Below are 13,473 nucleotides of genomic sequence, written 5' to 3'. Positions count from 1 at the left end.
TCTTTGTATTTTTAGTAGAGACGGGGTTTCACCGTGTTAGCCAGGATGGTCTCGATCTCCTGACCTCGTGATCCACCCGCCTTGGCCTCCCAAAGTGGTGGGATTACAGGCATGAGCCACTGATCCTGGCCCTGGATAGTAACATACTCTTAACTCTACTAGTCAAATGACCTCTCCTCAGTCTTGGAATCTTAAGCAGATGATTCAAGACTAGAAGAAGCTGTTAAGACTTGTTTATCTCAGCATAAATGTCCTAATGTTGCTGGTGGTATGACTTTTCCCAGAGTTTAGTTTGAGAAGCACACCAGAGCTCCCTCTGTTTTGCTCCATTTTCAAAATTGCCATCTTTGCATTTTTATAAACTTTTAGTACTCGTGGTAAATTTCATTACTTCCAACTATATTCAGGCTTGTTTTGGCAATTTTTAACAAAGAATACTAACTGATAAAGAAATTGCTTCCTGAGAAGGGTTGGCAGACAATGAAAAGCCATGAAAATATAGTATTTGGAATTAGTTTCTTAGCTAGGAAGGGGAGCCATTCATATTCCAGGACCAGACCTATAGGAATCTGTGATAAAATAACTAAATTCATGGACAGTTGCAGATGCATGGAAACAGGGGATAAGTCTTTTGGCAAAGCAGTTAACTATTAAAATAAAACACTATGAGATCTTGCTAAAATGGCTGCGTCTGATAATTGGCCATAATTCAATATAAGAGAGTGACAAATTCAAATACCTAATTTCTCATCTCAGAGAAATTTGATCTGTATAACCTCGAGCAATTGAGTCACTTGACCCAGAATTAGATTATTAGTAGAATGCTATATCCCCTTAAGATTTGGAATGGATGACCAAGAATACAGTCTGATGTGGGTGAGTGGAGCTAAGAATTCATGTAGATTGCGCCCCGTTCATCCTATTGAGCTGTAATAGAACTGAGGGACATGTCTTAATGAGAAGGTGAGAAAATAATAGCTAAGAGAAACTGTAAGCTTCTAAACAATTGATGGCACACGTCTAGTATCTACGAAATCAAATTCTACTTTATATTCTATGTCTGTTGTAGTCCAACGGAATCTCTATAGAACAAAATCTTGTACCAGAATATTATATTTATGTGTTTGCTTCTCAATGCAGAAATTGAAAGACTCAAATATTCTGTGATGGTCCAGATTACATCTTATTTTTATAGATTGATATTTGAGTACTGAAAACAAAATTTCAAATTTGATTCCACAGGTTGTGTTAGTTGAGTTTGTAACTTTGCTTGCTCACTGATCTGAATATTAGGGCATTGTTTGGGGGAAGACAAGGCTCTTTTTTCATTAGGATATTATTGTTTACAGCAATATGGAAGTTTACTAAAACTTAAAGCACAAAGAACAGCTTTCAATGATCATCCTCTGTCTTTCCAGGATGTTTCGCTGTGGATTGAAAAGTGTTGACTCATTTTCCTAAGTAAAGTTAATGATAATTTACAAGATAAGTAACTAAAATCAGATCCTAACACTTTCCAAGGAAGCACGTGGAAAACTCCTATTTTTTGGTAATAATCGACTTTTTTTTTTTTTTTTTTTTTTTTTAAGACAGATTCTCCCTCTGTCACCCAGGCTGGAGTGCAGTAGCGTGACATCTGCTTACTGCAAACTCCGCTTACTGCAACCTCCACCTCCCGCCTCCCAGATCCAAGCGATTCTTGTGCCTCAGCCTCCCAAGTATCTGGAATTACAGGCTCGCACCACTGCACCAGACTAATTTTTGTATTTTCATTAGAGATGGGGTTTTGCCATGTTGCCAAAGATGGTCTTGAACTCCTGGCCTCAAGTGATCTGCCTACCTAGTCCTCCCAAAGTTCTGGGATTACAAGCATAAGCCATCACTTCAGGCTAGCTTCTTATTTTCTATCAGTATGTATCTGGGGAATAGTTCTGGTGGTAAATTTCAGGGGACTTCACTGAGAAAGAAAGCTTAATTTAATTTTCAATGATGTCTCAAGTGGATACATTTTGTAAGTTTCTTCATTTAACATCAAGTCCTGCAGCTGGGTTTGTATGACCTAAAGATTTTTTTTTTTTTTTTTTATTGCTTATGAAACCTGAAACACTACACTTCATCCTGACAACAGATATTCTCTGAGCTTATGAGGATTTATAGTCCTTAAAACTGGCTACAAATTAGCAACACCTAGAGGGTTAAAAACAACCTTTCTGCATCACATGTCCTGATATTCCAATTTATTTATTCAGGCATGGGTTCTAGGAATTTGTTTTATTTGTCCTATATTTCGCCAGTGAAACATTCTTCTATCTGCTTCCATGTTCTTTTAACATGTTCTTATCATTCTTTCAAAACTCCCTTTCTTTCAGGAATAAGATATTCCAGGCTCACTTTGTTTCTTTCTGGAACAACAAGATATTCCAGACATGGAATCAGATATTTCTCCAAACAGTTCTGCTTTCCTATAGAGGAAAATCATATTTAGACACCCAGCTCTGGCCACTAGGTGTTCTCATGATTCTGGATTTTGCTACCTGTAGGCATTCACAGTGGGAAATCCATATCTAGGTGTTAGATCTTGATAGATGATAAAGAATATAGATATAAAGATATAGATATATAGGAAAATCATATTTATAAACTAAGATAGGACTGATAGTCATTCTTACACTACTGGATATCATTGTCCCCCAGAAGAAACTAGTCTACATATAGGACATATAGATATAGAATTATGAATATGTAGATAGAAATAGAGATACAGGATTTAGACACATACACGTATTTTCCCATATGTGTACTTAGATCTACTATATCTAACTTTATTTATCTATCTCTACCTGTATAATCTATCTATACATGAACAGGAGTTCATACTGATGACTTTTTTTTTTTTTTTTTTTTTTTTTGAGATGGAGTTTTGCTCTTGTTGCCCAGGCTGGAGTACAATGTCATGATCTCAGCTCACTGCAACCTCCACCTCCCAAGTTTAAGTGATTCTCTTGCCTCAGCCTCCTAAGTAGCTGGGATTATAGGTGCCAGCCACCATGTCCAGCTAATTTTTGTATTTTTAGTAGAGACAGGGTTTCACTATGTTGGCCAGGCTATTCTCAAACTCCTGACCTCAAGTGATCCTCCTGCCTCGGCCACTCAAAGTGCTAGGGTTACAGGTGTGATCCACCATGCCCAACCTCATACTGACAACTTAATAACAATTCCACAACACATGTTTTATTCTAGTTTCCTCATATCTATACATCTCTTACATAATAGTGAGAAGCCTGATTCTCATCGTTAATAGATTCAGAAATTTGCTCAATTCTCCTGTATACAATGAACCTTCCAGCCACACCAGGGCACTGTCTTACTCTTATTCCTAATCCAACTGCCTGGACCTCATCTATACTGTAGGGTGACTCCAATGAGTATTAGAACTGAGGTAGGGTAGAAGAAGAAAGGGTTTGAATGGCTTTTGATATTGTTTAAATACTTAAGAAGGAAGTCAAGAAGAAAGGGAGGGAAGAAGAAAGAAAGAAGGGAGGGAGGAAGGGGAGGGAGGGGAGGGAGGAGAGGGAGGAGAAGGAGGGAAAGAAGGAAGGAAAGAAGAAAGGAAGGAAGGAAGGAAGGAAGGAAGGAAGGAAGGAAGGAAGGAAGGAAGGAAGGAAGGAAGGAAGGAGGGAAAAGGGGAAGAGGAAGGGAAGGGAAAGGAAGGAAGGAAGGAAGGAAAGAAGGAAGGGAGGAGGGAAAAGGGGAAGAGAAAGGGAAGGGAAAGGAAGGGAGGAAGGAAGGAAGGAAGGAAGGAAGGAAGGAAGGAAGGAAGGAAGGAAGGAAGGAAGGGAGGGAGGGAGGGAGGGAGGGAGGGGGGGATGGAAAGGAAGGAAAAGAAGGGAGGGAAGGAATGAAAGGAAGGGAAGGAGGGATGGAAGGAAGGAGAAGGGAAGGGAAGAGAAGGGAGGAATGAAGGATAGGGGAGGGGAAGGGAAGGGAAGGGAAAGGAAGGGAAAGAAGGAAGGAAGGAAGGAAGGAAGGGAGGGAGGAAGGAAAGGGAAGGGAGGGAGGAAGGAAGGAAAGAAGGAAGGAAGGAGAAGGGAAGGTAGGAATGAAGGAGAGGGGAGGGGAGGGGAAGGGAAGGGAAAGGAAGGGAAGGAAGGAAGGAAGGAAGGAAGGAAGGAAGGAAGGAAGGAAGGAAGGAAGGAAGGAAGGAAGGAAGGGAGGAAGGAAGGAGAAGGGAAGAGAGGGAGGAAGGAGGGAAGGAAGGAAAGGGAAGGGAAGGGAAGGAAGGAAAGGGAAGGAAAAGGAAAGAAAGGAAGGGAAGGAAGGGAAGGAAGGAAGGAAAGGAAAGGAAAGAAAGGAAGGAAAGGAAGGAAGGGGAGAATTAAGCAGAGAACTGGCATTTAAAATAAATGTTCCCAAAGGTGAATCAAGAACTAAAGGGCACTGAAATAAAGGATGTGATTTAAAGACTTTTCCAGATAGGAATTACTTATTGACTCTATAATGTTGGTTTAATAATCTACATAAAACATTATTAATCAAATAAATGATAGACTGAATTAAATATACCTTCTCAAAGAGTAATTGAAATCTTTCCTTGATATTAGTGCTTCCAACAGGCATGGAGCCAGAAGATCCTTTAATCACTTTGGATTTGTTGAGTGAGAAAAATTGTATTATATATACAATATAATTATTTGATATCTGTTCCTTCAAGGATAGGAAATCTGATGGAAAATATCCCATTTGAAATGATCTATTTGGAAAGATAACAAAATAGAAGATATTCAGATAAAGGCAATGAACTAGTAGTGTAAGGAACGTGACTGTGCTTTGGCCAAGGATACGCTGAGGTAGGATGTTTACATCCTCTGTGACTCAGCAAGTTTAGAGCGCAGGCACATAACTCATTACCACAGCCATGTGATATGGGAAGGCCATCATGTGGCTCTAAGCCACTATTGTCTGTTAACGGTATAATTGTTCTGCCAACGCAGTACAATCATGATGGTGCCCAGAGAAAGAGAGCTCAAGCTGTCCATCTTTGCAGATGGACAGAGCGGAGCCAGGACACAGCTTAGCTCACCTGTGCCCAGAGAAAGAAAAAGTTAAGCTGCTGACCCTGAAGGCAAATGAGAGCCAGCTGTGTGTGGGAGCCTCCAGACTAAGCAGCTGAGACAGGGAGGACAGTGTGAGAAAGCTGTTGATGAGAGCTGCTGCAGAATAAAATTATCTTTCACCTGCCTACATCCCCCCTAGTGTTCTTTCTGCTTATCCAATGACTCCCTCGACACCTCAGCATGGGCTGGAACCTAACCCCAAGGATAACAATTAGCATAAATTTGACTCTAACATTGTAAGTCTTTAGAGACAGTTGGAGAGTCAGAATTTTTTGACCAATTGAGAGTATTGATTCTGATAAATTAATTACCAAATCCATAAAACCAAATTAAAGTGCAAATTTCTGAGGAATTTGTGTTTTGAAATAATAGGAATGCTAATTAACTGTATACCTGGTGAGAAAATCTAAAGTTGAGTCATCACAGTGGAGAATCTCTCTGATTCCCAATCAGTTTACAAGCATAAAGGCCTGTGAACAGAAGGCCAGCTGTTTAGGGAGGGACCTGATGTAGCACAAGAGAACCAGACTGTGAATGTTGCTTCTAGGAATAGTTCTATTACTAACACCGTACAAAGCTGTCACCCAAAGTCTGAGGAGATAGCAGGCACCAAATCTGAACTAACACAAACACCTCGATGCCCAGAATAGCACTATGGTCCACCAGAAGGGCTTTATTTTATGAATGGAGTCGTCTCATTAATTAATTCAGGTCAACAAACTACCAAATCTGGCCCATAACCTATTTTTGTACAGCCTGCAAGGTAAGGATGATGTTTAACATTTTAAGTTTTTTCTTATTTTTTAAGAGGATGAAGAAAAAAAAAGATTACGTTGGAGATCATTTGTGGCCTGCAAAGCATAAAATCTTTACCATTTGGCCCTTTGTTTTTTAAAAAGAGTTGGCTAACTCTGCTATTTAACCAATATATACTTTTCCCAGGTGTTTGAGAAAGAATAAAGGAAAATTTTGCATTAGGTCTAGTAGGACACCAAAATCATTGAATGTTTGTGCCTGGTTTCTGGTTGTATATGGTAGAATTAATAGCCTCAGTAACCTGGTAGGATCCCAATATTTTCATATTCCATGAAGAAAAAGTAACTGTGGAAGTGGTGAGCTAAAAACAGTACACTAAGAGGAATTAATTGAATATTAAATATCTCTACATGTATGTATGTACTTTTTTTTTTTTTTTTCCCTGAGACAAGGGCTTGTTCTGTCACCAGCTGGAGTGCAGTGGCAGAATCTCGGCTCACTGCAACCTCCACCTCCCAGGTTGAAGTGATTCTCCTGTCTCAGCCACCCGAGTAGCTGGGACTACAGATGTGTGCCACCACGCCCAGCTAATTTTTATATTTTTAGAAGAGACAGGGTTTCACCATGTTGGCCAGGATGATCTCAATCTATTGATCTTGTGATCCGCCCACCTTGGCCTCCCAAAGTGCTGGGATTACAGGTGTGAGCCACCGCACCCGGCGTATATACATTTTTATCTGGATATGCAGCTGACACACAAAGGCAGGTAACATATGTTAGCCATTATTTTTATCCTTGGGTTTCCAAATCTTTATGTCTTTCTATTTATAAACTGTTTCTCCTCGTTCCTTGCTGATTCTCTGAGATCTTAATAAATCCATTATCTACATTGCGTGCTAATAAAGAATTTTATCTATTAAACAATAATTGCTTAGATATTTGTACTTACATTTAGATTTTAAAATTAGAGTGTTTGGAGAAGCCACAGTGCTCAGTCAGCCTACATTGCAATGCTATACCATGAGGTATAATGTTTTGTGATGTGTATTTGTCTGTTTTAGTGACTAGTGGGACACAGGTAATAGCTCTGTAAGCAATTTTCTTCAGCAAAATTATCTGTTAAGATTCTTTTTTTGTGCATTTGTTATTGAGGTAGAGTGAAAGAGATGGCATGAAACGTAGTAGATTTTTTTTTGAAATGTACTATTATGTATATAAATTCTTAATAAAAAAGGTATGTATTTGAAATAAAAGAAAGGCACTTTCACACTTTTCTTTCTGTACATCAAAAGAGAGAGAAGTTCTAAAACTGAATCACCTTAGCTGGAGCTACACAGAGGCTTAACTTGAGAAGTTTCCATCTTCAACATTTGGAATACACACCATAAATTCTCTATAAGCATATAGTTCTTCCACATCAGTGATATCACTTGCTTTTTATCTTCAGAGTGTCATTTTTAAAACTTGAAGTGAAAGACCATTTCGTACATTTTAGTCTTCATAAACTTAGAACTCGGGCATAAGATATTTTAGCATTAAAGTTCCAAGTGGTCATAGAGTCAACACATAAAAAAACTGTATAACTAAAAGTGGTATTTTATGAGTTTAAAGGCATTTACTTGCCTTTGATATAAATTATAAATTTTTTATTCCTCAGGACATACATCACAAAATAAAATATAGAGTTTTTTTTAACCAGACCCGTAAGTCAAATTATATAAGACTGGATTTTGAAAGCAATGAAGTGAGAAATGATTTAATCTATACCTCGAATTTTACTGTACATATTGAATAACTGAATTATATAGATTGAAATATTAGTGTGGAAATATTGTTGAAAAAATATGAAATAGTTTCATTTTGGAAAACATAAACAGGTATTATTTGAAGTGTGAGATTTCCAAGAAAGCAAAATAATGTTTAATATTTTATTATGCCATTAAAATTTTTCTCACTAAAAATATTTACTATTACTTTCCCCTAAAGGTAAGTTTTACAAAACTAATTTCATTAGTGTAGCTATATTATACAGAATAATTTGCAAATGAAGAAAATCATATTAATTTAAAGCATAAGAAACATTTTGGTAATTTATAACATCATTGTAAAATAAAGGATATCTGGATATATAGAAACCAAATTCCATTTTTATTTTTTGTTTAAAAATTTAAACATCATCTTTGATAATAAGTAATTAAAATATTACACCATATGAAATCATGTTCATAGTCATGAGATAACTTTGCAGATATTTTGCTGGCAGTTTATTCCTAAGAATAAGACTGAGATTCCAATTGCAGCTTTGCCACACTTGCTTTAGAGACCATGGTTAAATTATACAACTTAGTCTTTCTATTGGCAAAAAGGTTCTATGCCTGAGGCTTAATCTTGACTCTTGTTGATAGAAGCTAAGAAATGTTGGAAAGGAAAGTAACTCTGGATTATATGGGCCTCCCTTTTGACACATGTTATGAAGGATAGAGATATTTGTAAAATACTAGTGAGAATCATGGACTGAATCTTCTTATGTGAGCCAGAATTTGTCTTTACCATTTAAGCTATGAGAGCATAGAAATATAAAATTCGTAATAATAGCGATAACACATTATGCAGCTTTTTAGATTATACAGTTTCTTTCTTCCTAAGTGATCAAATATTTGAAAACCTTTATATTATTGAAAACAAATTGAAATTCATGGAGAAGTTGTAAAGAGTCTATAGGGGTGTTTAAAAATCCACAGTGAGTGAGTTAATAGTAAGCTGAATCTAAAACATCAATCTCTTCCTGAATTTCAGTTCAGGACACATTTCAGTGAAATATCCCGACACTTGGCATTATGGAAAGTCCTTGGAAAAATATCTTTAAGATCCTACATGTATCTTTTTCATTATTTTTATAAATTTCATTACCCCTTCAAAAGAGGGAACAAGTATCCTTCCAATTATTTCAAATACGTATAAGTTAAATAGCAATGTATGCCTAATACTATTTAATCAGCACATTATTTATTTTTATTTTCTTTTGAAAAATATATTGAAAAAATAACAATGAAAATTGTTATGAGTTTATTCTGGTATACAACAACAATAAAATTTAGACCTTTTTTCTGAATGGGTATTTTTATTTTTAATTAAAATATTATATAGGATTTATTTTACATAAAAGTTACATAAACTTTTATATAAATATTGTTGACTAATATTTCAAGCAACAAAATGCCATAAACTATAATAAGTTATAAGGATCAACAATGACAGTACTATTTTCTTTTACCCAGAAGACCACTTCATGAATACCTTAGAAAAAGCACTTTTCAGTAACGATTGTCATATTGAGGTGGAATTATTAAGAGTCCTGGCCGGGCTTGGTGGCTCACGCCTGTAATCCTGGCACTTTGGGAGGCCAAGGCAGGAGGATAACAAGGTCAGGAGTTCGAGACCAACCTGGCCAATATGGTGAAACCCCATCTCTACTAAAATTACAAAAATTAGCGGGGTATGGTGACACATACCTGTAGCCCCAGCTACTCGGGAGGCAGAGATAGGTGAATCACTTGATCCCAGGAGGCAGAAGTTGCAGTGAGCCAAGATTGCGCCACTGCACTCCAGCCTAGGTGACAGAACAAGACTCTGTCTCAAAAAAAAAAAAAAAAGAGTCCCATCCCATGTTTGTTCAGAAATAGATGTTTTTCAAAGTAATTTGTAGACAATATAACTGGAATTTTTCATCCTAAACAAGATCTTCTAATTGTTTCCTCCAAGTACTTTCTAATAAAATATACATATATTGATATATTTTTGTCACAGAAGTACACATAGCAAGCAGATGGAGCTCTTAATATATTAGCATTTAGCTAATACTTCTTCTATCCCTCATTTAATTTTTAAATCTCTTCTAGAAGTATACTTCAAAATTGACTTTTGAAATTTCATATGCTGCAAATTCTCTCTACTACAATGTTTTTGCTAAGTACAAATTGTTTCATTCCATATGTCAAAGCATAAAAAATCTGGAAAAATGTTTTAAAATAATTTTTCAGTGCACTAATTCTTCCTGCTTTGAGTTCACTGATTTTTGTCTTTGGCAATACAACTCTAGAGGTAAATGGTTGCTCTAAATGAGTGAAAAGGATACATTTTCTAGCCCATATAGTGTTTCTTGAAAAGCAATTTTTCCTAGGCATAAAAATATTTATTGCCTTTTTAATAAAAATAAATATAAATAAATGTATTTTAGAGAATTTTTATAGAAACATATTAAATATTTGCAGAATACAGAGTATACTGAAGTGGGTATATATGCTTCCTTGTAATTTCTACCAAACAGGTTAAGGGTTTAGTATCATTCAAAGATAACTGAACAACATGAATTACAAGAGTCACATTTAAATGTAAGGTCTAGTTACCTCTAATTTGTAATAAATATAATAATAAAGAAAGAATCATTTAAAGTCTACTGATAATCAGACTTAAAATCTTTGCTCACTTTAACAATTGAGTAAAGTGGAAGTAGTACTGAAATTAACATAGCATTATATATTTGCTGAACTTGGTTCTAGATAAATGGTTTGAAATATCTAAATGTATTTTAATACTTAGGTTGCCCATACATAGCTACTTAATGTATGAAAAACCTCTTTAAAACATATGTTTTCTCTCTTCTTTCTTGTTGAATTATTCCCTACTCTCCATAGTCATATGAATTTCAGATCATATGTTTTTCTCCTTCCGTGAACTTAGCCTTTATGAAGTTCTTACAAAATCACTTTGCCTGGTTGTTATCTAACTTGTTATTTGACTTCCTCAAACATGCCAAAATTCTTTCTACCTGCTGTCTTTGTTTTAGCTGCCATCACCGCTTGCTCTCCCCTGGCGTCTATATTCATCTTTACCTGGCTGCTCCTTGTCACCCAGGTTTCAACTTACATATTATTATTTAAAGATGATTTTTCTTGTATATCTAAGCAAAATAGCTACCCAGTCCCTGCCATCACAACCATTACTCCGATGTATTTTTACTTATTTCAGACATTGTGTTATTTGATTTTGCTTAACATCCTCCCTAGACTCATGAGTGTGAAGGCATTATTTGACTGGTTGAATGCTGTTGTCTAGTGTATACAGCATCTGGATATTCAATCAATGCTTGCTGAAAGAATACCTAAAAGTCAAAAAAATGAGCAAATTAATGAATTAATGAATAGAAATATGCCTTGTTTATCAGATTGTAGATATAAAACTATAATTATCACTGCTGAGAATTTTGAAGAAAAGAAATCTGTAGGAGAAATATGAAGTGGTACAAGTTGTTTCAAGGGTAATTTCCAACACTTACTAAAAGTTAAAAAGTACATATTTTTATTTCTTGTAATGAAACTATAGAAAATAATTTAAAGGAGAAAATCATTAACATTTACAAATTCTTCTAATATTCATATCATTAATCAAAATTTATTAAAAAATATAACCATTAGAGAAAATACATTCATGCATGTATGCATTAATTTATTCAACTTTTTAATATATTTGTAGAATTTTTTTTTGGCAGATGCAGGTCTGGTACTTGGACTACCTAAAAGAGAAAAGGATGACTGTCCTCATGATACTTACATTCTAGCAGAAAAAAAATTTCTGTCTTCTATTAGAATGTAAGTATCACGAGGACAGACATCCAAGAATAAATGTAAAAGCTTGGTAAATGGATCTGAATTCCAGTGAAAAAAGATAGCTATGTTCATTTAAGGTGATTGTGAAGCTTCCTTAAGAGAAAAGTGTTGACCCAAAAGACCATCTGAGTTTCTCAGGCTGAAAGAAGAGATTCTGAAGCAAGAATGTGTCTGGCATGTCCAATCCAAGATAAACGAAATTCTCAAGAAAATCTGAGGCTAAATATACTATGAAAGACAGTATTCCATTGTTCTAATTTACATAAGACAGGACTTATAAAGAAATATACAAGAGTAAATGTAAGAGCAATTAAGGAAATATTTACCAAAAATTTATGATAAAAGGCAAAATAAAATTGCTATATTTTATACGAAAATTTCATGGATATAGAACCACTATTAGGTATATTCTGGTAATACATTCAAGCTGTAAAATGTTAAAGCACTCATGAATGAGTACAAGATAAAATAAAAATATGTTATAAATAAATCAGAAGGTTCATTAATGAAAGCTATATGTATCCAAAAATGATATTTCTCAAACATTCTATGGACAGTCAAGAGGAATTATAGTATAAATGCAATATGAACATGTTCTTGGATTGATTTTCAAGGATTTAGACTACAACTTCCTAAAATTCTCTATGAATCAACAACTCAAACACCTGTTTCTTACATAGTGAAAACTAAACAAAAAGTATGAACCAAATGATAATAGATGGAATGCCCTCCTTTGTAAATTTTTATTAAGAAGATTTCAGATATTTCTCATACCTTTACTCATTCTTCTCTGAATGACATTAGGTATTTGGTGAATTTGGAAATGAATATTTGAATTATAAAATGTTAATAAAAGCACTCATCAATAAGTAAAGGATAAAATGTAAATATAATAGAATAAGTTCATTCACAAAAGTGATATTTAATATGCAAAGCTATATTTAAAATTTAGCCAATGAAATTACATTTACTTTCATAGTTCCCCCTTTGTCAGTAATCTTTGCCAGTAAGGAATAAGCCTTTATTTCTAATAAAATGGCTGAAATATAAACAAGTAATGTAAAATAAATAATTGTTGTCCTTTACCTTATTCTTTATTTCTCCAATTTTTCAAAATCAAAGTATGAGAAAGGGCCACCATTAATTGAGGACTTTCTCAGTGATTACAAATCTGTGTTTATCTGAAATAAGAGGATATAAAATCGTAAGAGTGGAATTTCGGGTGCTAAATATATATGAAGAGAAGAGTTTGTGCAGCCCAGATCCGTGACTCATTCCCTGGGCTTGTGAACCTTCAGCCTGCTTTCTACTTTGCAGCCTGGAGGCCAGATGGGTTTTTCAGTTGTGCAGTGTTTTTAGTGCTATGGCTTGAATATAAAACTTTAGATGTCATAGAGTGACTTCAGCTTATGGCGGTTATATCCACAAGAGGATGGATACTTCAGGAGCATGCCCTGGGCCTTCAAGGAGTAACTCATAAGCCTCACCTAACTTTTTACTTCAGAAGATAGAAGCAACTGAGTTAGAAAGGTCAACACGTGGCCTAAGAGAAGAGAAAAATTACCTAATAAGCAATGAAAGATAGGCTTAAGCAATACCTCTAAGCCTCAATGTTCTTAAGCCTAAAAGTGGGATGACCACGCAAGATGTGGTCCCTGGCAAGCAGTCTCCAAGCCACAGTGTGGACTGTTTACAAGTCATGGGCCTGCCCAGGTACAGACACTGTCAAGTTCTGGCTACACTTTTCCTAAATAGGGTGACATGGTAAAGTTAATTGTGTAGAAAATAGTCTTTCTTGTCTTTTAGGATTTCATGTGCTGAACAGTATTTTCAGGCTTTAAGCTAAAGGCGCTGGGTTCTGTGGATGCTAGAGAGCATTTGTGATGCTCTATCTTTAACGTTTCAGTGCCTGGCATAGATCACTGCTGCGAATTCTT

General features: G+C 35.5%; 1 long non-coding RNA gene across 3 annotated transcripts in view; it reads right to left on the bottom strand.

The window, feature by feature from the left end:
* The window catches only part of LOC105488647 (uncharacterized), a 207,888-nt gene that overhangs the window by 181,974 nt on the left and 12,441 nt on the right, over positions 1–13,473 (bottom strand). Inside the window, exon 2 of one of the 3 annotated variants that reach the window (XR_011620500.1) lies at positions 12,623–12,717. The exons of the other annotated variants lie outside the window; for them this stretch is intronic. This is a non-coding gene — a long non-coding RNA (uncharacterized lncRNA). The remainder of the gene's footprint in view (positions 1–12,622; positions 12,718–13,473) is intronic. 3 annotated transcript variants of the gene reach the window in all.

Source organism: Macaca nemestrina, chromosome 3 (assembly GCF_043159975.1).
Source record: "Macaca nemestrina isolate mMacNem1 chromosome 3, mMacNem.hap1, whole genome shotgun sequence".
NCBI lineage: Eukaryota > Metazoa > Chordata > Mammalia > Primates > Cercopithecidae > Macaca > Macaca nemestrina.
Note: the sequence above shows the minus strand (reverse complement) of the source record. Positions and strands in the feature narration are given on the sequence as shown.